Below are 21,864 nucleotides of genomic sequence, written 5' to 3'. Positions count from 1 at the left end.
AGGTGAAATATATATGGAATGCACTGGCGAAATCTAGGATCCTCTGAATATAGTCTAGTTAATCTGTACTCAGGTGTTGGCATCTGAACAGGTTGGTCTACCACCCATTCCTGTGGGGAAAAGATGCAGAAAACATTGATCTTCTAAAATTTTCTCCAAACACTCAAGGCAGTTCCTCTTGCTTTTTTCATTTGAAATAGATCAATTGTATCACCAATAATCTCTATAGAATGCCATGGGTTGATACTGTAGTGTTCATAAATTTCTTCTGATCGAAATCAATTCACCTTTTCAATCTCACCGCTTGATGATGATGTGTCACCGTCTGTATCTGCTATGCTATGTCTTTAACTACATTTTTATAATAAATATTCTTTTTTACTAGATATACTGTTGCTTTCTATTCTTTACTAACATCCACTAACTCCTGCCATATGGTTCTCTTAGTAGGGACACTATTCACTAGAACAGTAAGACCGTCTTTTAAATTTCTCTGCATCCCTACATTTCAAATATTCTACTTGAAATCTGATGTCAAGCATACAAGTCTACCTTTAAGACCTTTCTGTTAACCTGTTGGAGGTAACTTCCCTGTCTATAGCTCCTCGTGAACTATAGCTTGGAATGGATGTATACACATTTAAATCTTATAGTTCTTGGGGGATTAGAACAGATTCTAACTTGAAGAGGACTGCTCTAGCTGGCATTTTATTGTCCTTCATTTTATTATAACAGAACCTAGATATAATTTTTCATGTGGAACAATTTAAGCGCTCCTCTACAAATAAATACGCTGCACATTCTCCCCACTTATTTGTGTTGACTTCTTCAGTTTTCAAGAAACACTACATAATGAATTTGAGTTTAGAGTGAGTGTATCGACCACATAAACAGTCCCTCTTTCCCCGAACATGCGTTGTTCAACTTTCTAATCTCTTCTTCAAAGTTGTCAACACCAATACCTGTGTCCCGTTCTGCTACAACTGCAGATAATAAGTTCTCATCTTTCCTACACTCCTCCTCAGGACCAAAGAAACAAAACTGAACATCATACAAGCCTTTTGAACCTCCGCTACTGCACCATGCATAAGAACTCTATTAATTTCTCGTAATTATACGGCAGAAGTTTTCACATAGTAAAGTCTCCTAACTAATGTTCACATCTCGGAGTGGTGTACAGCTAACATTCTGAAATGATGAAAGGTGCTTTGGCAAACTTTCTTTAAGGGACTTGCTAAAGAGTGTGTCTGTAAAATGAGTCTACTTCCTTACTTTGCATGAATCTAATCCTTACAATGCACCTTTTTTCTGCTTCAGACTTCTGCAGGGAAACATACATAGGAAATTTCTCAACATATAAATAGATTCTTGGTGAATAGTACAAATACTGCTACAGTTCCACTTATATACAAGGGCCTGTCTACATCTTCCCTGTACCTCTTCAGATATCACTTCCTCTGCATTTCTAGCAACCATCACCTCTTTTGGAATATGAATAGCATCCTTCATCTCATAACAACGTCCAGATTCATCAACTGCATGTACTAATGTGTTCTCTTGGAAGTAGCATTCTTCATTAAAGACAGGCTCAGCACTGTCTACATTCACCACTGAAAACTTTGCAAAATGTACCTCTAATAACAATTCAGGTTTTTTTGTGGCTTTTTCCCCTCAACCACAACACCATTTTAACCAGTGCCTTCATTCTGTTTAGAATTAAAAAAAACAGTTTCCTCTTGAGACCAAAGGCCTTAACAAGTACAGCCTCAACACGTTCCTATTGTCTGACTGTTTCTGCTCTTCTTTTATACTTCTTCATTCTTGTTATTGGATTCCTAATTACTCTACTACAGAAAATTCTAACTCTGATTTCCTTAAACTGTCTCTGCCTTCTGGATGAACTTTGTACTTTTTTTATGAGTTTTACTCTTCATAACATTGACTGTTTTTCCTTTTGAAGTTGGTCTTAAACTTTGCTTTATATTGACCTGATTTTGCTACTTTCCAGTTGTACAGAAACACAAGTAAGAAATGCCTGTGTCTTCTTACCAGCAGCACTTTTCTTCATTTTGCCTCTTTTGTTTCTCAGTTGTGAGGACATTGTATCCTTGTCTCAGTTTCTTTCTTTTCTCACTTTTAGATGGCATTGCAACTGTCTGTAGTTAATTAGAAATTGATGTGTGAAAAGAAAAAAAAATATTATTAGCTTTTCATTATGTATTATCAGATACTGAAGTACCAATATACACAGTTACATTATTGTCATATCGCTGACATTAGTCTAATAATTTGTATGTGTACGTCTCTATGTTTTTCTCTGTATCACTGTATGTATTAGTCTCTTACTGGGTATTCTATCATACCCACTACTGTATTCCTTTGTATCTACCCATGTTTAAATGAGTACTTATCTACATATATGACTAGTGTGTCTCAGTACTTTGCTACACAACTCAGTGTCTCTAATAGACAAGCTGTAACATTGCCATAACTTGAAGTATACAGAAATATGCCAGCATGTGATTCACAGATTCAGTAGTTATATAGCTCTCAATATATGTATATAAGTGGATGAATTAATACCTCAGTCCCTGTGTTAGGAGTTACAGGAAAAGGAAGGTGTCTGTCCAGCATCCTATGCTACTGCTAGATACAGAAATGGTTTATGTGTATGTGAGTGAATGTAGAAGTGTGTCTTTTGCTCTGAAAGTAGGTGAGAGAGAGGCTCTATAGGTTGTGAACATGTATGCCAGTTCTTTTATGGCTGGTATACTTTACTTACTGCTTGACACAGGGTTCTGGAAATGTATGAATAAGTTACTAAAAACCAAAAGGGCATCTCTCACCTTTTTAAGCACAAATCACAGTGCTTTATGGAATATCCACAGCATATCTCAAAGGTGTGTTATGCATACTAAAACATGGGTTTGACACTTGAGAAACCGCTATTACATGCCAAGTGATGCATGCACTGAGTCTGCACAGACAGGGTCTACACTAGTAGGCATCACCCATATTTCAAGGACTATTTCTCCGGATGGATGAAGTGGTTGTGTAATTACTTGTACACATGTCTGCATGAGTGTTGGACTGGACTTGTAGCAATGCAATGAGATGTTTAAGTAAACATGTGGTCTGTTTTAGTACCGCTATGTAAGAGTAACTGCAACTAACTTTGAGTTTGCCACATGCGTAAGTAGTTTTTGGGTAAGTGACTTGATGTATATGTGCTTTTGTGGCTGTCTGACTAGGTGAGAGAGAGACTCTATGGTTTTCTGAACATGTATGTAAATATTTTTAGGGGTGGCATACTGTCTCACATCTTTTAAACAGAAAGCACAATGCATTATGGCATGCCTACAGTATATCTCAGAAGTTTGTTATGTGAACTCAAATGTGGGGTTGACACTTGAGAAGCAGCTATTACATTCCAAGTGAAGCTTGAAGTGACACTGCACAGACAGGGTATGCACTTATAGCTATCACCTCTGTCTAATGGACTATTTCTTTGCATGTCAGTTGCTTTAGGAATGGCAGACTCTATGTAGTCTTGGCATTGGGAACTGCAAGTGCACAACTAACGTATTGAACTCGGCATACCTCTCTCAATGTGTTAAGCACAAAATACCATGCTTTATGGCATACCTACGTCATATCTCAGAGGTGTGTTATGTGTAATAGAATGCCAATTTTACACTTGAAAAGCAGAAATTACATGCCAATGGAAGCTTGCAGTGAGAGTGCAGACACAGGGTCTGCACTTGTAGGTATTACCCATGTCTGATGGACTATTTCTCTGCATGATGACAAGGTTATGTCAGCACTTGCCTACATATCTCAGTGAGTGTAGGAGTACACTTGTAGCAGTGCCATATGATGTTTGAGTAAATGTGCCAGTATATGACTGTCTGTTTTAGTACCTCTATGGCTCTCTAAATGTGTATGTGAGTGACTGAACAAAACCTCAATACCTGTATTAGGGAATAAAGGGCTATGTAAGAGTGACTGCATCTACCTTTAAGTCTTCTGCTTGCAACAGTAGTTTTTGGTAAGTAATTGCATGTATATGTGCTTCTGTAGCTGTCTGTCTAGGTGAGAGTGAGACTCTATGTGTTTGTGAACATGTATGTCAGTTGGTTTAAGGGTAGCATACTGTGTTTCATCTTTTAAACACAAAGCCCCATGCTTTATGGTATGCCTACAGCATATCTCAGAGGTTTGTTATGTGTACTAAAATGTGGGTTTGACACTTGAGAAACAGCTTTTACATGCCAAGTGAAGCTTGCAGTGAGACTGCCGGGACAGGGTCTGCACTATTAGGTATCACAAATGTCTGATGGACTATTTATGTACATGTCAGTTGCTGTAGGAATGGCAGACTCTATGTAATACTTGGCATTGGGGACTGCAAGTGCACAAATAACTTATTGAACTCAGAAGGGCATCTCTCAATGTATTAAGCACAAAATACCATGCTTTATACCATACCTACAGTTTATCTCAGAGGTGTGTTATGTGTACCAAAATGTCAGTTTGACACTTGAGAAGCAGTAATTACATGCATGGGAAGTTTGCAGTGAGAGTGCAGACACATGATCTGCACTTGTAGGTATCACCCATGTCTGATGGACTATTTCACTGCATGGATGACAAGGTTATGCCAGCACGTGCCTACATATCTCAGTGAGTGTAGGAGTACACTTGTAGCAGTGCCATAAGATGTTTAAGTAGATGTGCCAGTATATGACTGTCTGTTTTAGAACCTCTATGGCTCTCTAAATGTGTATGTAAGTGACTGAACAAATACCTCAATACCTGTCTTAAGGAATGGAGGGTTATGTGAGAGTGACTGCAACTACCTTTGAGACAGCCACATGCAATTAGTTTCTAGTGCGTGAATGCATATGTGCTTCTATAGTTGTCTGACTAGGTGAGCATGAGACTCCATGGTTTTGTGAACATGTATGTCAGTTGGTTTAGGGGTGGCATACCGTCTCTCATCTTTTAAACACAAAGCCAATGCTTTATGGTTTGCCTACAGCATATCTCAGAGGTTTGTTATGAGTACTAAAATGTGGGGTTGACACTTGAGAAACATCTATTACATGCCAAGTAAAGCTTGCAGAGAGACTGCACAGACTGGGTCTGCACTAGTAAATATCACCCATGTCTAAAGGGCTATTTCTCTGCATAACTATCAAGGTTGTGTCAACACTTGTCTACATATCTCAGTGAGTGTAGGAGTACACCTGTAGCAGTATCATGAATAAGTAAACGTTCTGGGATATGACTGTCTATTTTAGTACCTATTTCTCTTTCTAAATGTACGTGTAAGTGGCTGATCAAGTGCCCCAGTGCCTGTGTTAGGGAACAGAGGGCTATGTAGGTGGCCTGCAACTACCTTTGAGTCCACTGCCCGCAGAAGTAGTTTCTGTAAAGTGAATGTATATGCACTGCTGTAGCTGTCTGACTTGGTGAGAGAGACTAATAAGTATGTCCATTGCTTTGGGGGTGGCATATTATTTTTAGGACTTGGGATACGGTGCACACAAGTGCACAAGTAACATAATGAACTCAAAAGAATATCTCTCATCTTTTAAATGCAAAGCACCAGTCTTTATGGGTTAACTACAGCATATCTCAGAAGTGAGGTACGGTGAGCAGTCTAAATATCGATAATTTAATTTCGACCTACCATAATATCGAGTCTAGAATATCGTAGGGACAGAATATCGATGTCAAGAATATCGATGGACAGAATATCGACCCTAAGGTAAGTAATATCGATTTTTGTTATATCGATGATAGTAATATCGAAGTTAGTAATATCGATATGAAATATATCGATGTTACTAATATCCATGTAACTAATATCGATATTTATAATATTGTTATGTATTGTATTATGTATTTAATATGTATGTGTTAATTATTTTTTGTTAAGTGTTCTACTGTTTTTAAAATATATGTATACAATGTATATATGTTAATAATGTTTTTTTTAAAGTTAATTATGTGTTTTAGTACCGTAGCGGGTTGTGGGTTTATAGGGGAATAGGGTGGGAAGTAATTTAATTATATGAATATAATTATAAATTTTTGGGAATTATAAATTAATTTTAAATAATTTTTGCGTTTAAATTCTGTAGCGGGTTGTGGGTTTATAGGGGATTAGGGTGGGAAGTAATTTAATAATATGAAATTAATTATAAATTTGTAGGAATTATAAAAAAAAAATTAAAAATGTTTGCGTTTAAATTCTGTAGCGGGTTGTGGGTTTATAGGGGAAGAGGGTGGGAAGTAATTTAATTGTAATTAAGTAATATTTATATTTATTTATTGGTATTGATAAATATATTATTGTTAATTAAGTATTAATTGGTAATTAATTTTTATTAATTGGTAATTAGTTTTGAATAATTGATTAATTGTTAATTATATTATTGTTAATTAAGTATTAATTGGTAATTAAGTTTTTATTAATTGGTAATTAGTTTTGAATAATTGATTAATTGATAATTATGTTAACTGTATTATTTTATTATTTGAGTGTTTCGTGCGTTTATAGGGGAATAGTGTTGGAAGTAATTGAAATCTAATTAAGTAATTATTAAATTTGTAGTTGGGTATTGATAATTAATTAATTGTAGATTAATTATTAATTGGTAAATATTTAAAATAATAATTTTTTGCTTATGAAAAATAATGTATTGTTGATTAATAACCATTTGGTAATTAAATATGTTTAAATATTATTTAGTGATATTTCTAATTAATATATTAATAATAAATTATTAATTGGTAATTCATGTATAATAATTATTATTTTGTGTTAAAAAATATGTAATTGTTTAAGATTTTTTAATTGGTAATTAATGTTTGATAATTAATTTTTGGTATACAAAATGTAATTGTTAAATAATGTTTAAATTGGTAATTAATATTCCTTAATTAATAATTATTGGTATTTATTAATAATTTTTTGCTAATTAATTATTTATTGGTAGTTGTGTTTTTAATAAATATGTATTGGTATTTGTAAGTAATTTTGAGTTATTTAATAATTAAATTATTAATTATTTTAAACAATTATTTTATTTAAAAGTATGTTATTTTTAACTTCTAAGCTATCCAACACTTTCTCTACTGTTGCACTCTATGGAGTTAGAATAGTAATTTTTACCCCTACGCTATCCAACACTTTCCCTACTGTTGCACTCTCTGGAGTTGGAGTACTAATTTGTACCCCTACGCTATCCAACACTTTCCATACAGTTGCACTCTCTGGAGATGGAATAGTAATTGTTACCCCTACGCTATCCAACACTTTCCCTACTGTTGCACTCTCTGGAGTTGGAATAGTCATTGTTAGTCCTACGCTATCCAACACTTTCCCTACTGTTGCACTCTTTGGAGTTGGAGTACTAATTTTTACCCCTATGCTATCCAACACTTTCCCTACTGTTGCACTCTCTGGAGTTGGAATAGTAATTTTTACCCCTACGCTATCCAACACTTTTCCTACTGTTGCACTCTCTGGAGTTGGAATAGTAATTTTTAACCCTACGCTATCCAACACTTTCCCTATTGTTGCATTCTCTGGAGTTGGAATAGTAATTTTTATCTCTACGCTATCCAACACTTTCCCTACTGTTGCACTCTCTGGAGTTGGAATAGTAATTTTTATCCCTACGCTATCCAACACTTTCCCTACTGTTGCACTCTCTGGAGTTGGAATAGTGATTTTTACCCCTACGCTATCCAACACTTTCCATACTGTTGCACTCTCTGGAGTTGGAATAGTAATTGTTACCCCTACGCTATCCAACACTTTCCCTACTGTTGCACTCTCTGGAGTTGGAATAGTAATTTTTACCCCTATGCTATCCAACACTTTTCCTACTGTTGCACTCTCTGGAGTTGGAATAGTAATTTTTAACCCTACGCTATCCAACACTTTCCCTACTGTTGCACTCTGTGGAGTTGGAATAGTAATTTTTAGCCCTACGCTAACCAAAACTTTCCCTACTGTTGCACTCTTTGCAGTTGGAATAGTAATTGTTACCCCTACGCTATCCAACACTTTCCCTACTGTTGCAGTCTCTGGAGTTGGAATATTAATTTTTACCCCTACGCTATCCAACACTTTCCCTTCTGTTGCACTGTCTGGAGTGGGAATTTTAATTTTTACCCCTACGCTATCCAACACTTTCCCTACTGTTGCACCCTCTGGAGTTGGAATAGTAATTTTTACACCTACGCTATCCAACACTTTCCCTACTGTTGCACTCTCTGGAGTTGGAATAGTGATTTTTACCCCTACGCTATCCAACACTTTCCCTACTGTTGCACTCTGTGGAGTTTGAATAGTAATTGTTACCCCTACGCTATCCAACAATTTCCCTACTGTTGCACTCTTTGGAGTTGGAATAGTAATTGTTACCCCTACGCTATCCAACACTTTCCGTACTGTTGCAGTCTCTGGAGTTGGAATATTAATTTTTACCCTTACGCTATCCAACACTTTCCCTACTGTTGCACTGTCTGGAGTGGGAATTTTAATTTTTACCCCTACGCTATCCAAAACTTTCCCTACTGTTGCACTCTCTGGAGTTGGAATAGTAATTTTTACCCCTACGCTATCCAACACTTTCCCTACTGTTGCACTCTCTGGAGTTGGAGTACTAATTTTTACCCCTACGCTATCCAACACTTTCCCTACTGTTGCACTCTCTGGATTTGGATTAGTAATTTTTACCCCTACGCTATCCAACACTTTCCCTACTGTTGCACTCTCTGGAGTTGTAATAGTAATTGTTACCCCTACGCTATCCAACACTTTCCCTACTGTTGCACTCTCTGGAGTTGGAATAGTCATTGTTAGTCCTACGCTATCCAACACTTTCCCTACTGTTGCACTCTTTGGAGTTGGAGTACTAATTTTTACCCCTATGCTATCCAACACTTTCCCTACTGTTGCACTCTCTGGAGTTGGAATAGTAATTTGTACCCCTACGCTATCCAACACTTTTCCTACTGTTGCACTCTCTAGAGTTGGAATAGTAATTTTTAACCCTACGCTATCCAACATTTTCCCTACTGTTGCATTCTCTGGAGTTGGAATAGTAATTTTTATCCCTACGCTATCCAACACTTTCCCTACTGTTGCACTGTCTGGAGTTGGAATAGTAATTTTTACCCCTACGCTATCCAACACTTTCCCTACTGTTGCACTCTCTGGAGTTGGAATAGTGATTTTTACCCCTACGCTATCCAACACTTTCCATACTGTTGCACTCTCTGGAGTTGGAATAGTAATTGTTACCCCTACGCTATCCAACACTTTCCCTACTGTTGCACTCTCTGGAGTTGGAATAGTAATTTTTAACCCTACGCTATCCAACACTTTCCCTACTGTTGCACTCTGTGGAGTTGGAATAGTAATTTTTAGCCCTACGCTATCCAAAACTTTCCCTATTGTTGCACTCTTTGGAGTTGGAATAGTAATTGTTACCCCTACGCTATCCAACACTTTCCCTACTGTTGCAGTCTCTGGAGTTGGAATATTAATTTTTACCCCTACGCTATCCAACACTTTCCCTACTGTTGCACTGTCTGGAGTGGGAATTTTAATTTTTACCCCTACGCTATCCAACACTTTCCCTACTGTTGCACTCTCTGGAGTTGGAATAGTAATTTTTACACCTACGCTATCCAACACTTTCCCTACTGTTGCACTCTCTGGAGTTGGAATAGTGATTTTTACCCCTACGCTATCCAACACTTTCCCTACTGTTGCACTCTCTGGAGTTGGAATAGTGATTTTTACCCCTACGCTATCCAACACTTTCCATACTGTTGCACTCTCTGGAGTTGGAATAGTAATTTTTAACCCTACGCTATCCAAAACTTTCCCTACTGTTGCACTCTTTGCAGTTGGAATAGTAATTGTTACCCCTACGCTATCCAACACTTTCCCTACTGTTGCAGTCTCTGGAGTTGGAATATTAATTTTTACCCCTACGCTATCCAACACTTTCCCTTCTGTTGCACTGTCTGGAGTGGGAATTTTAATTTTTACCCCTACGCTATCCAACACTTTCCCTACTGTTGCACTCTCTGGAGTTGGAATAGTAATTTTTACACCTACGCTATCCAACACTTTCCCTACTGTTGCACTCTCTGGAGTTGGAATAGTGATTTTTACCCCTACGCTATCCAACACTTTCCCTACTGTTGCACTCTGTGGAGTTTGAATAGTAATTGTTACCCCTACGCTATCCAACAATTTCCCTACTGTTGCACTCTTTGGAGTTGGAATAGTAATTGTTACCCCTACGCTATCCAACACTTTCCGTACTGTTGCAGTCTCTGGAGTTGGAATATTAATTTTTACCCTTACGCTATCCAACACTTTCCCTACTGTTGCACTGTCTGGAGTGGGAATTTTAATTTTTACCCCTACGCTATCCAAAACTTTCCCTACTGTTGCACTCTCTGGAGTTGGAATAGTAATTTTTACCCCTACGCTATCCAACACTTTCCCTACTGTTGCACTCTCTGGAGTTGGAGTACTAATTTTTACCCCTACGCTATCCAACACTTTCCCTACTGTTGCACTCTCTGGATTTGGAATAGTAATTTTTACCCCTACGCTATCCAACACTTTCCCTACTGTTGCACTCTCTGGAGTTGTAATAGTAATTGTTACCTCTACGCTATCCAACACTTTCCCTACTGTTGCACTCTCTGGAGTTGGAATAGTCATTGTTAGTCCTACGCTATCCAACACTTTCCCTACTGTTGCACTCTTTGGAGTTGGAGTACTAATTTTTACCCCTATGCTATCCAACACTTTCCCTACTGTTGCACTCTCTGGAGTTGGAATAGTAATTTGTACCCCTACGCTATCCAACACTTTTCCTACTGTTGCACTCTCTAGAGTTGGAATAGTAATTTTTAACCCTACGCTATCCAACATTTTCCCTACTGTTGCATTCTCTGGAGTTGGAATAGTAATTTTTATCCCTACGCTATCCAACACTTTCCCTACTGTTGCACTCTCTGGAGTTGGAATAGTAATTTTTACCCCTACGCTATCCAACACTTTCCCTACTGTTGCACTCTCTGTAGTTGGAATAGTGATTTTTACCCCTACGCTATCCAACACTTTCCATACTGTTGCACTCTCTGGAGTTGGAATAGTAATTGTTACCCCTACGCTATCCAACACTTTCCCTACTGTTGCACTCTCTGGAGTTGGAATAGTAATTTTTAACCCTACGCTATCCAACACTTTCCCTACTGTTGCACTCTGTGGAGTTGGAATAGTAATTTTTAGCCCTACGCTATCCAAAACTTTCCCTATTGTTGCACTCTTTGGAGTTGGAATAGTAATTGTTACCCCTACGCTATCCAACACTTTCCCTACTGTTGCAGTCTCTGGAGTTGGAATATTAATTTTTACCACTACGCTATCCAACACTTTCCCTACTGTTGCACTGTCTGGAGTGGGAATTTTAATTTTTACCCCTACGCTATCCAACACTTTCCCTACTGTTGCACTCTCTGGAGTTGGAATAGTAATTTTTACACCTACGCTATCCAACACTTTCCCTACTGTTGCACTCTCTGGAGTTGGAATAGTGATTTTTACCCCTACGCTATCCAACACTTTCCCTACTGTTGCACTCTCTGGAGTTGGAATAGTGATTTTTACCCCTACGCTATCCAACACTTTCCATACTGTTGCACTCTCTGGAGTTGGAATAGTAATTGTTACCCCTACGCTATCCAACACTTTCCCTACTGTTGCACTCTCTGGAGTTGGAATAGTAATTTTTACCCCTACGCTATCCAACACTTTTCCTACTGTTGCCCTCTCTGGAGTTGGAATAGTAATTTTTAACCCTACGCTATCCAACACTTTCCCTACTGTTGCACTCTGTGGAGTTGGAATAGTAATTTTTAGCCCTACGCTATCCAAAACTTTCCCTATTGTTGCACTCTTTGGAGTTGGAATAGTAATTGTTACCCCTACGCTATCCAACACTTTCCCTACTGTTGCAGTCTCTGGAGTTGGAATATTAATTTTTACCCCTACGCTATCCAACACTTTCCCTACTGTTGCACTGTCTGGAGTGGGAATTTTAATTTTTACCCCTACGCTATCCAACACTTTCCCTACTGTTGCACTCTCTGGAGTTGGAATAGTAATTTTTACACCTACGCTATCCAACACTTTCCCTACTGTTGCACTCTCTGGAGTTGGAATAGTGATTTTTACCCCTACGCTATCCAACACTTTCCCTACTGTTGCACTCTGTGGAGTTTGAATAGTAATTGTTACACCTACGCTATCCAACAATTTCCCTACTGTTGCACTCTTTGGAGTTGGAATAGTAATTGTTACCCCTACGCTATCCAACACTTTCCCTACTGTTGCAGTCTCTGGAGTTGGAATATTAATTTTTACCCTTACGCTATCCAACACTTTCCCTACTGTTGCACTGTCTGGAGTGGGAATTTTAATTTTTACCCCTACGCTATCCAAAACTTTCCCTACTGTTGCACTCTCTGGAGTTGTAATAGTAATTTTTACCCCTACGCTATCCAACACTTTCCCTACTGTTGCACTCTCTGGAGTTGGAGTACTAATTTTTACCCCTACGCTATCCAACACTTTCCCTACTGTTGCACTCTCTGGATTTGGAATAGTAATTTTTACCCCTACGCTATCCAACACTTTCCCTACTGTTGCACTCTCTGGAGTTGGAATAGTAATTGTTACCCCTACGCTATCTAACCATTTCCCTACTGTTGCGCTCTCTGGATTTGGAATAGTAATTTTTAACCCTACGCTATCCAGCACTTTCCCTACTGTTGCACTATCTGGAGTGGGAATCTTAATTTTTACCCCTACGCTATCCAACACTTTCCCTACTGTTGCACTCTCTGGAGTTGGAGTACTAATTTTTACCCCTACGCTATCCAACACTTTCCCTACTGTTGCACTCTCTGGATTTGGAATAGTAATTTTTACCCCTATGCTATCCAACACTTTCCCTACTGTTGCATTCTCTGGAGTTGGAATAGTAATTTTTATCCCTACGCTATCCAACGCTTTCCCTACTGTTGCACTCTCTGGAGTTGGAATAGTAATTTTTAACCCTACGCTATCCAACACTTTCCCTACTGTTGCACTCTCTGGAGTTGGAATAGTAATTTTTACCCCTACGCTATCCAACACTTTCTCTACTGTTGCACTGTCTGGAGTGGGAATCTTAATTTTTACCCCTACGCTATCCAACACTTTCCCTACTGTTGCAGGAGTTGGAGTACTAATTTTTACCCCTACGCTATCCAACACTTTCCCTACTGTTGCACTCTCTGGAGTTGGAATAGTAATTTGTACCCCTACGCTATCCAACACTTTTCCTACTGTTGCACTCTCTGGAGTTGGAATAGTAATTTTTAACCCTACGCTATCCAACACTTTCCCTACTGTTGCATTCTCTGGAGTTGGAATAGTAATTTTTATCCCTACGCTATCCAACACTTTTCCTACTGTTGCACTCTCTGGATTTGGAATAGTTATTTTTACCCCTTCGCTATCCAACACTTTCCTTACTGTTGCACTCCCTGGAGTCGGAATAGTAATTTATACCTCTACGTTATCCAACACTTTCCCTACTGTTACTCTATCTGGAGTGGATATAGTAATTTTTAGCCCTGCGCTATCCAAAATTTTCATTTATGTTGTTTTTTTGGGAGCTGGAGTAGTAGTTTTATTGTCTCTGCTATTTAATATTTATTTTTATTATTTTAGCTAATATAGTATATAATTAATTTTAACCATCTTTAAATTAAATGTAATTTTGTAAATTTGTTATACATAATTATTTAATTTTTATTTATGTTATTGTTTTATGTGTGTAATGTGTTTGCAATTTTTAATATTTTTAAATAATGTATAATTTATTACAATAATTATAAAAACATTATTAAGTAAGTATATATATTATATATTATATGTATATGTTTAATTCATTTTTTATTAAATTATATTGATTAATTATTAATTTCTAACATTATTAAATATATTTAATTATGTTTATTTTATTTAAAAGTATTATTATGTTTATTTAACATATTTATTGTAACAAAAAAAAAACGATATTTTTAAAAACGATATTTTTGACATCTATATGTTTTTTTTTCGATATTTTTGCACTTACCATGTTGTAGATAGGATGTCGATATTCTTGACATCGATATTTGTGTTGTGATATTTTTGTAGGTCGATTTTCTGACCTTCGAAATTCTGTCAGAGATCCGTGAGGTATGTGTACTAAAACATGGGGTTGACACTCAAGAAACAGCTATTACATGCCAAGTGAGAGTGCACAAACAGGGTCTGCTCTACTGGGCCTGACTTATTTTTAAAGGACTACTTATCTGGATGGATGATGAGATTGTTTCACTACTTTCCTACATATCTGAGTAAGTGTAAAAGTACACCTTAAGCAGTGCCATGGGATCTATGTCTATGTGGGGGTATTTATAGAGCTCACTGTTACTCCAGGGAGTGTCCTGGAGCCAAAAGGTGAAGGGTAGCAGCGGTGGAAGGAAAGGTTACTGCCACGAGGAGAGCCAAGTTTTCAGTTTCTTCCGGAACAGAGGTGTGGATTCAGTGTTTCTCAGGGGAGAGGCATTTTTTTCCAGAGAGAAGGTCTAAGGCAAGAAAAAACCTTGCCCCCGTCCTGGACTTTCTAATACAGGGGATGTTAGCTAGCAGCAGATTAGAGGAACTGAGATGTCTTCGTGGGGCATAAAATGAAATCTTGCGTTTGAGAGACCCTGGTCCTGTCCCATATAGGGCTTTCTGGGTAGCGAGCCGAGTTTAAAAGATTGCTCTTTTCCTTACTGGGAACCAGTGGAGACTCCTCAGAAGGTGGGACACATGCACAATCTGGGGGAGCTCAAAGATGGTACGGGCTGCTGTGTTTAAGTAAATGTGCTGGTATGTGACTGTCTGTTTTAGCACCACTGTGGTTCTCTAAATGTGTATGTAAGTGAATAATGAAATGCCTCACTGCCTGTATCACGGAATAGAGCCATATGTAGGTGTGACTGCAACAATCTTTGAGACTACTCATACAAAACTCGTTTCTGACTAAGTGACTGAATGTATAAGGGCTTCCGTAGCTGTGTAAGTAAGAGAGAGAGACTCTATGCTTTTGTGCACACGTGTGTCAGTAGCTTTAGGGGTGGCATACTCTATGTACTACTTGGAATAGGGGCCTACAAGTGGAGAACTAACTTATTGAACACAAAAAGGCATATCTAATTTTTTAAACACAAAGCACCATACTTTATAGCATACCTAGAGTATATCTCAGAGGTTATGTTTGTGTACTAAAATGGTTTGGAGGCTTTTCTTATGCCAAGTGAGACTGCCGGGTCAGAAGTAGTATGTTTAAACCCTGTTTAAACACTGCATGTTTAACTATGTCCATGACTTTCATACTACACATCAGACTTAGTATTAGTTTAACGAGCATGTTTTACCAGATAAGCACATACCTACATGTCCTATAATTTACAGATACCTCCGCAAAATGGTATCTAATACATAGCTGGTACGTTTCATAGATGCATGTGTGATCAATACCTACAGTACATGTGTTTTCCTTTCAATTCCTAGGGGTCTATTACAATGGCGTGCGGATCGCCACCGCCTGTATGGCGGTGGCGATCCGTCCGCCATTATTCTCCGCCCACCTCCCATTTCCCCCCACCATATTAGGATGGCGGGTGGGACCCCGGTGGACAGAAAGACCGTCTGCCGGTTTTCCGCCGGTCTCACAGGAGATGGAAAAGGGGCCTAACATGGTGTCCATCCATATTAGCATGCAGGCAGAGATGTGCCTTTCCATGGCGGCAACGAGGCATACAGTCTTTGACTAAAGGTAGTTGGGGTGATGGGGGGTGCACATGGGCATTGGCATGGACAAAGTAGCAGGCACCGTGTGATGCCTGTCACCTTGTGCCAATGCATGACATGCATTCCCAGCATTGTGGCGGGCGGTGCCGCCCGCCACAATGCTGGAAATAGGGGATGCCACTGCCACGGTGGCGGTGTCATCCTAATTGCCGGTGCGGGACCGCCTCACCACTGGCGACCGGTCCCAGTACCACTAGGGTGGCGTTAGAAGGTGCAGCAAAATAACAGATATACAATATACAAGTTCAGGGCAATGCTTTGTGAAGTAAGTTCTCACTCACCAAGTCTGAACATCTGATAAACTGTTACATACTCATAAAGCATCTTACTCACCCTTAAAATAAAAATGCAAAAGTACTCCCAGTCCCATTCACAGATAATCTCATGTTTTTTGAATATTTTTTCAGGAATATTTCATGTTGTCTTTTAACATTCTCACTCACATATACCCCATTAGAAATGTATGTTCTCAAAATTAAATGTAAATCACACACCTTACCATCGAGTTTTTCCTCTTTTCAGATGGATACAATACGCTCCGAAAACGTGAAAACTAAGTATAAGAATGGGATACAACTCTCATAGAAAGCAACTATTAATGGCAACCTATTCAACAATGCACTTTCTGATAGTGTGGAAGGCAGCAAATAATAACATATCTTCTATTTTTTATTTTGTAACTCCACTTCTGACTTGTTAATGTGTGTTATCCCTTTCATACTCTTTTTTAAAGAAGCCCAACATGGTAGGGTATCTATGCATATTCTCAACTTATTTGTGATCTTCGAGATGAATTTGAATAGAAAATGAAAATCCAAAAACATATTTAGCTTAGTACTTTTATAACTTTAAAAGTACATACACTTTATTAGCAAGCGTTAACTAGGACATGTTATCCTTGTGACACAGCAATCACTCTAACGACCTCTAATTTGTTAAAACAGACAACTATCTCTTTAATACCCTTGCTCCAAAACACTGTTAGCACAGTCTCCACAGCAACCAACTAGAACTAGTAGGTCACATGTTTGCAGTACATTTTAGGAGAGGTATACTAGTTACAAAATGAGCTGCAGCAGGTGAGCTTTACAGTACATAACAAAAAGCATATCCAACTCTGCATTACAATAATGTATTTTGCTTCAGCCAATCATAGATCTAGTTACTTATACTTTGAAGACACTACCTAATTTAATTCACCCCATATTCACAGTACCCAATCAAATATCTTTTTAAACCAGAATCACATCTTCATTTGAACTGCTTTTCATTTTAAAAACTGCTTAGTTCAGCACCAGCCTTCTCCTGTCTGCTATTGCTGCTTCACTTCAAAATGGTTAAAAGAGTTAGAGAGTGGATTGTTGGCCACAGCTATATCTTTTTGGCTACAGAGGTTGCCAGAAAAAATGCTATTGACATCGACTTGGGTTTGGCTAATCTCGCCATTACTTGGATTGGCCAAAGAGGGTTGAAGTGAAATCAGTTAATGCCTTTGGTTGAAAGCATGGTGGAGAACACATGTTAATAAAACTGTTTCTGCATTCTTCAGGTACCATACCGTGGTCTCTATCTACAACAACAACCTTTGTTTTGACATGCATGGAATATATAGAAGACAAAGGCAACAGGGTATTTCTCAGCAACCTGAAACTCTGCATCCGGTCTTATGTGCAGGTGCCGCATACACACAAAGAACACAAAGGCTCTTCTCATAGCCACCCTATTGCCCAAAATGCTGTTCATTTTCTTTATAAATATCTTTTTTTTGTCACGATCTTCATGAATACATTGCAAATTCACAAAATAAAAGCAGACACTCAATAGCCACGAGCACATTCAAAATGTATAACTCTATACTGATTCTAACTATATATGGATCTATGAAAATGTTTCTGAGTGTCTGAGTGCATCTGTGAGTGAGTGCAAGAGTCTCTAAGTGGGTTTGTGTGTGGGTGCATTAGTGTCTGAGTAGGTCTGAGATGGGTGCATTGCTTTTTGAGTGGGTCTGTTAGTGACATCATAAGACCGTTAGTGGTTCAATGACTGGGTGCATAACTGTTTGAGAAGATGTGTGAGTCTCTCAGTGTGTCTGGGCGTGAGTCTCTCAGTGTGTCTGGGCATGAGTCTCTAAGTAGATATACAAGTGGATACATGGCTTTGTAAATAGGTCTGTGAGTGGGTACATGACTCTCTGAGTATATTCTGTGAGTTGATTCATGAGTCTTTCAGTGGCTCTGTGAGTGGGTCCATGAGTCTGTGACACGGTGCAACTCTCTATGTGGGTCTGTGAGTGGGTACATTAGTTTCTGAGTTGCTCTGTGAGTGGATGCATGAGTCTCTGAGTTGGTCTGTGAGTAGGTGCATGAGCCTCTGAGTAGAAGGGAGACTAGGTTCTTAAGTGCCTGACTGGGTCTTTGGGTGGGTGCATAAGCATTCAACTGGATGAGTATGTGTGCACATGAGTGTCTGAGTGGGTCTTTGAGTGAGTGTACGAGTCTCTGAGTGGGTCTGTGAGTGGGAGCATGAGTATCTAAGTAGGTATGTCAGTGGGTGCATGAGTGTCAGAGTAGATATGTGAGTGGGTGCATACCTGTCTGAGTGGATCTGTGAGTAGGTGTGTTAGTCTGTAAGTGAGGCCATGAGTGAGTGCATACGACTGAGTGGGTGAGTAGTAGGTCTGTGAGTGTCTGAGTAGGCCTATAAGTGGATGCATGAGCCTCTGAGTGGGTGAGAGACTGGGTGCATATGTGTCTGAGTGAATCTGTGAGTAGGTGTATGAGGTTCTGAGTTGGTGAGAGTTGTTGAATGACTGAGGGGGTTTGTGAGTGGGTATATGAGTGTTTGAGTGGGTCTGTGAGTGGGTGCATGATAATATGAGTGGGTCTGTGAGTAAGTTGATGAGTCTCTGAGTGTGTCTATCAGTGCGTTCATGAGTCTCTGAGGCAGACTGTCAGTGTGTTCATGAGTGTCTGTGTGGGTTTGTGAGTGGGTATGTGAATCTCTGAGTGAGAGTGAGACTTAGTGCATAAGCCTCTGAGTGAGTGAGTGAGTGAATGAGTGGGTGAGTGAATGTCTGAGTGGATCTGTGTGTGGGTGCATGAGCCTCTGAGTGAACAAGAGAATAAATGCATAAGTGTCTGAGTGGGTCTGTGAATGGGTACATGAGCATTCAACTGGGTGAGTGAGTGGGTACATGAGCCTCTGAGTGGGTGTGTGAGTGGGTATGTGAGAATGTGAGTATGTTTTTGTGTGGGTGCATAAGGTTCTGACTGGGTGAGTGAGTGGGTGCATATGTGTCTGAGTAGGTCTGTGAGTGGGTACATGAGAATATGAGAGGATCTCTGAGTGGGTGTTTGTACAGTGACTCATTCAGCCACCTACTCACCCATACAACAACAATTAGCACAGACATACAATCACCCATACAGCTACTTACAGCCCCACTTAGTCAATCACACAATCACTCAGACAGCCAGTCACTCACCCATACGACATCACAACAGACCTATTGATAACTCCAAACAACTATTCACACACCTACTCAATTACTGTCACAACCCCTTATATACTCATTTACTTATCCCTACATGCACTCGGATGACTACTCACTCACCCATACAGCCACCCAACAGACACTCACTATCAAACACACCCACTAAGTTTAAAAACACCCACTCAAACAGGTACTCACTTACCCATACAGCCACTTATAAATCTACTCAATCACCCAAACATCCATTCATACAGCCACTGAGTCACCCATACAGCCACTTACAAACCCACTCACACAGCTTTGCAGCCACTCACAAAGCCATTCACTCACCCATACAGCCACTCACATACCCACTCAATCTCCAATACAGCCACTCCACTCAATCTCCAATACAGCCACTCGCTCACCCAGAGAGCTACTCATATACCCAATGACACATCCATACAGCCCTCACACACCCACTCACACATCCATACAGCCATTCATGCAGCTACTCACACCTTGATACAAACAGTCAGACAGCCACTCAGATGATATATGTTAGTAATAGTATGACTAGTTACTCGTGCAGAAAGAATAGTAATTTAACTTATGCTGTAGCTTAATATATATCTTTAAGCCTTAGAAATGTTTATGAAACACTTACAGTCATAGGATGATGTCACCAGTGATGTAATCAGTGATGTCACTGAATATGTCATGAGTTATGTAATATGTGAGGTCATAAGCAGTGCATTGCAGAGTCATAATTTATAGTTAGCTTAGGTAACTATAACTGCTGAATTTGTATGGATTTAGACAAGTGAAAACTGAGCATAACTATACCATCCCAGTGACCTTTGTTTTCTTCCAGTGAACTTAGTTATAGTTAGGGCCTAGTTGCTTGTTCTATAGGAAAAGAGTTTTCGTGCTTGGCTATATGTTTGTTGCCATTTGACAAAACTTCATGAAATAAAAATAAAATGAATCAGTGATTTAGTGGTGCATGGAAAGTTTCGAGGCGATCCGTCAAGAAATAGTGGGGTCAAAAAAGGTGCATTTCCCATGTCAATTCCCATTGGGATCTAGACACCACTACAGCCCGAACCGCTAAATGGAATTAGAGTAAATTTGGCACAAAGGACGCCCTTGGTTCAGAAAGTGCCCTTTTTGTTAGTTGGTGTAAATCCGTTCAGCAGTTTTGAAGAAAGTCTGAATTTGTATATATAGAGGCCAGGGCCTTTGAGACTCCAACGCGGAGCTTTGTGAAAACACTCACCAGCAGCAGTGCTGTGATTGGCTGGCCACAACTTGTATAGAAAGGTGCAGTCACCATTTTGCAAACCAGGATCGTATTTTGTGAGTTGAAATTTTACCCACTCACAGATGCACTCATACACTCCATCACCCACTCTCAAACCCACTCAGACAGTCCTCTACGCACTCACAGATTGATGTTTCAATGACAGACCCACACAGATACTCAAGCACCCACTCACAGACCCACTCAGATACAGGGACACCTAATCATTTTGGAGGGGTGGGGTGCACAGGTACCCCCCTGCATTTTAATGGACATGGTGGCAGGCAACTCGCGGTGCCTGTCACCTTATGCATGACAATGCACACAGTGCATTCCGAGCATTGTGGCAGGCTGTGCTGTGAGCACCGGCCGCTACAATGCTGGGAATGGAGGATGCCACGGTAGTGGTGGCATCCTAATTGCAGGTCTGAGACCACCGCACCACTGGCAGCCAATCCCAGCACCGCTAGGGTGGTGGGCGGACTTAGGTCTACCCGCCATCCTAATCGGCCCCTTAGACACACACACACTCATAGATCCACTGAGACAGTCATACATTCACACAGATCCGCTCAAACACTCACATACCTATTAACAGACCCACTCAGACCCTCACATACCCATTCACAGAAGCACACAGCACCCACTGACAGACCCAGTTAGACACTAACACACCGACTCATAGACCTACTCACAGACTCATGCATCCCCTCACAGACCCACTTAGACACTGACACACTCACTCACAGATCCACTCACACACTCATGCACCCAGTCACAGGCCCACACAGATACTGATGTACCCATTCACAGACCTACTCACAAACCCATACACTCAGTCACAGATCCATTCCAACACTCATGCAACCACTCACACACCCAGTGAAAAACATATGAATCCAGTGACAGACTTACCCTAACATTGATGCACTCACTCACACATGCAGTCAGACACATATACACCTATTGACAGACCCACTCAGTCATGCATCCACTTTCAGAGCCACTCATTAACTCATGATCCCACTCACAGACTAAAGCATCTATTGAAACCCCTACTCAGAGACTCATGCGCCCAGTCAA

Source organism: Triturus cristatus, chromosome 8, assembly GCF_964204655.1.
Source record: "Triturus cristatus chromosome 8, aTriCri1.1, whole genome shotgun sequence".
Taxonomy (NCBI): domain Eukaryota; kingdom Metazoa; phylum Chordata; class Amphibia; order Caudata; family Salamandridae; genus Triturus; species Triturus cristatus.
The sequence above is the reverse complement of the archived record's forward strand: the minus strand, read 5'-3'. Positions refer to the sequence as shown.